Genomic DNA, 4,499 nt, shown 5'->3' on the forward strand with positions numbered 1-4,499 from the left:
AAGAAAGTGGGCTGCTGTTTGTAGTTTACAAAATGGGACAAAATTGATTTAATTGGGTAGATTATGTAATTGGAGATTTGGCTGATTTATTCAAATTTTGGCCAAATTTAAAATCGATCGGCCAATTGCTCGCAATAATGGCCAATCTAATTTCAATTGTTATCGAAGCTGATAGGTTGGCCGAATTGAATCAAAATTCAAAACCAATTAATATTTTCTTTAATTCCGAATTTCTTGATTTAATAAAATTTAAACAAATATTTATACGAACAAATTATTTTTGAGATTAAATTATGTTTAGACCAAGATTTTAACCATTCAAAATTATTTCAAGACAAACTTTGATTATTTTATAGAAAATAGCCATTTAAGTAACCAAAGCATATAATTTCATATAGTCGGGCACGATAACATGTTATTGCTACTTAAAGTGACAAAATTACCCCGATATATATTTTTTAAAATTTCCTTTATTCGATAAAATAAATGTTGTAATCTTATTAAAAATCGAAGAACTCGGAATTAAACTTATTTATGGGGGGTAAAAATTAGGTGTCAACTGATTTACGGAGAAATTTTGACTTTTTGAAAGAAAATCGCCACTTAATTTTGAAAAGGAATTAAGAAACCTCTATAAAATACTTCAAACGATTCAAAACAGGAAAATCATTTTAGTTAAGAGATTCTGAGTAAGAGGTTCCTATTGATGTTTTAGGAAGGTGTTAGGCACCTAAAACGTTCGCTAACTTGCAGTTATCTGTACTGTTTGAAAATCGTCTTTTGATTAACTTCAAAAAGATTAATGTTGTCGAAAAGTGATTGACTTTTTGAAAAGAAAGTGATTTTGGAAGTATTTTGGTGTTTTTGCAAAATTAGTTTTTTAGCGACTTAACTAATGATTTAACTAGGTTCACCAAGCACATAAGGAAAACAAACATAAAGGATAGAAGGAAAGGGAGGCAGTAAGGGATTCAGGCCATCGGCCCAAATCAATGAGACCTGTCCTAATCTAAATGGACTTTCGACCCATTTCACCTGTCCTAATCTAGTTTTTGAGCGTTTGGCTCGAATCTTGCCTCCACCTATGTTAAATACAACCTTGGCTTCATGGCCCCAATGAATGAATAAAATAAATAAATCAATAAAAAATAATAAAGACAACAATAATTAAATGGAATGAAATAATAAATGAGACTTTCTCATCTCTTAGCCGCTTCAAATGTGGGTCTTTAAACCGCCTTTTCTTCTTCTATCTTCTAGCATCCGTACGCCTCATGATCGGCTTTTGGACTTGGTCTCGGGGTTGACTCGAAAGATGGGCCTCATTGGCCCATTACAAAATAGGACGGGAAAAATCCGTTTGGATTCCAACGAATTTTTTATGCAAAAAAAGAAAAATAAATAATATTAATATACTACCAATGAGAGGAATAAAAAAAAAGTGAATTAACACATTAACCAACCTAGAGAGAAGTTTACTAAAATCAGTTGACACATGACCAACCAAAAACGGAGGAAGAAGTAAAGGGAGTTGATACATTATTAAATTAAAGAAATCAACATGACACGGATCTTTAATAATTAAACAATGATTAACGAGCAATGAGACATGCTTATAAGGGCAAAATGCTAATACGGGAAAATAGCAATATCAAAGCAATAAAAAAGGTCAGAGAATAAGTATAATTTATTAGATTCATATTTCATTTCATATTGGTGTGCAAATATACCAAAATGCACCTTTTCCTTTTGCATATCCACCGGAAACATCATGTCTTATATAAATTATTTATTGCATATCCACCGGAAACATCATGTCTTATATAAATTATTTACTAACACCACAAAACATAAGTCAGGTGTAAGTTTGTAAAAGGTACGAAGATTGCGATAAACGGATTTTTATATTTAGCTTTCCTGGGATTATACACTCACTGGTAAGAGATAACAACAGAAAATGAAGTGTTCAATTGTTCAATCAGGTACTCTAACCCAAGGAGAAATACACAACAATTTGAATGGAAGAGATACATATAGTGAAACTTATCAATCAAGACCAATAAATCATACTCCAGTGATCCCTTTCGAATAGGTAAAGCCATAGATTACTTAAGGCAAATATTGTTTGACAAACGAACAAGACAAGCGAGGGCGGGAAACTATTGAGAATCCGAAATGTTCCAAAAGATGAAAGAAACAATTTGGCAGTAAGATTTTGAAGAGGGAAGTAGACCATTGTAATGTTCTACTCCACCTATCAACCTCACTTTCAGAAGTAAGAGACCGTAACATCATCCCTCCATTCTTGACGCTTCTGTTCAAGAAAAATCCCAGGGAATCCTTAGTTCAAGCACAAATTACACGTATAACGTAATGGCAATAGAAGTGAGATGTTTCTCCAAAAAAAAAAACCCACTCAAGTATCAGTAATTCAACAAAAAAAAAACTATATCGAATTTACCTTCTAGTTAGAACACATACTAAACTCAAGTCTAAAGAATAAAGAAACTGAAATTTCAAATCTTGGATACGGAAGGGCACAACCAACAAACGAAAAAGGAAAGTGGCAGGGTACATCATTCTAATCCTCTTCTTCATTTCTATGAACTCAAAAGTGAGTTTAGTAAAAAATTTTTAGTCGAGATAATCGTCAAGGGATCCTAGGATTTTCTGATTTATAGTTGGACATATCTCATTATTTTATTTGGCAATTGAGAGGTCAAAGAGACTCTCAGAGTAGTCCTGTTGCTGGTGATGTTACCGGCTAAACAGAAAATAACGATTTAAGGCTACATCATTACAGCAAAAACAAACGAGATGACATACATTATTCTAATCCTATTCCTCATTCCAACAGATTCAAATGAAATGGTCATTGAGGGATCCTAGGATTTCTTGGTTTCTTTCGGACTTTTCCTCATTGCTCATTTGGCATTTAAGAAGCCAAAGACCTCGAGAGGTAGTCCTACTAACGACTCTACTAACTCAACTATTACGACAACATCTAATAACGATCCAAGTGACGTCAAATAGCAACAATGAATCAAGACTCTATCAGCCCGAAACCAAATCAAAGCATGGAACTTTAACATGAAGTCAACTAAAATGGGACGCCATCAACCCAAAAACGATCGAAGCATGAAACTTTAACATAAAGTTAAATAAACAGGACCCCATCAACCCAAAAACTAATAAAACATAAAGCTTTTAACCGTGAAATCCACCATAACAAAATACTACCAGTCCGAAAGGCTAAAAATGGAACTTTAACACAAGAATATCTACACAAACCATAAGAAGTTCACAAAAATGTGAGCATTAAATCAGAAATCTACAAACAACTACCTACGGCTATCAAAGCTATCTATTAGCAAACCCAGCATACAATATTACTGAAGACTTACTCACAACTACAGAAGGTTGAGATGACAGAAGTAAATGAAATCTCTATGGAATGGGATATTACCTGTTCGGGAGCCGCAAAACAGGGCAACGAGCTAATTTTCAGGATGTCGACCACCGCCGGAGCTCAGTGTTATCAACTAGAGTCCCTCCAATTAATCAGCTAACTCTCAAAAGAAGAAAGAAATGAGAATTTTTCTACTAAAAGGAGTTGTTGCTCTCAAAATTCTCTCCTGCCTCCCTTAATTTTCTTTTCGAATCCCTCTCTTTACCCACCTTCATCCACGAAAATACAACCCTCTTTCTCGACTCTTCGTGAGCCCTTTTATAGAAGAGATTGAAGGTATTCCAGGGATAGCCCAAAAATAACCCCTTTGAAATTTGAATTCGACCCTCCAGCTCTGTTTTTGTCCTCAATCGACACCAATTTTGGGTTTGGTGGACCAAAAAAAAAAAGCAAAAAATTAATTCTCCCCCAGACGCAATGAAAAATTGCCAAATATATACCTAATTCGTACCCCCCATCCTGAAATTTGCGGAGTTGAACGTTGGGGGAGACACCTGAACTGTTTCTAGAAGATTTTGGATTCTTTCTTTCTCCTACTGACGTGTGACACGCGTAAAGAAGGATAGGGTCGGGTTGAAGTTGGTTTTCTCGATTTTGGGTCGAAGATGTTCATCACAATTTTGGGTTGAAGAGGGATATCGGGTTTGACATTGTTTTTGCTTTTCTTGAGGAGTGAAGAGGGATTACTGATGCTGGTGTTGAGCGTATTGTTGAAAATGGGTTGGACAGAAATGGGTCGCGTAGAAACGGGTTGAAACTAGTGTTGTAGTTGTTTGGCTGTTATTTGTTAGGCTAATAGGAAGAGATGAGAGGATTTGGGATGGGTATGTGGCTTTGGACTGGGCTGATATTGCTGATTGGAAAAAATAAGGGGAATGGGCCACTGGAGTTGGTTGTTGCTTGGGCCGTAAATGGCGTCAAAATGGGGTTTAGTTGAGATTGGGCCATTAAAATTGAATAAATAAATGGGCCTAGGTTGGTAATTGGGTTGGCCGAGGTTGTTGATGTTGTTGTGTAATACCCCGAAAAA

Source organism: Capsicum annuum, unplaced genomic scaffold, assembly GCF_002878395.1.
Source record: "Capsicum annuum cultivar UCD-10X-F1 unplaced genomic scaffold, UCD10Xv1.1 ctg3258, whole genome shotgun sequence".
NCBI lineage: Eukaryota > Viridiplantae > Streptophyta > Magnoliopsida > Solanales > Solanaceae > Capsicum > Capsicum annuum.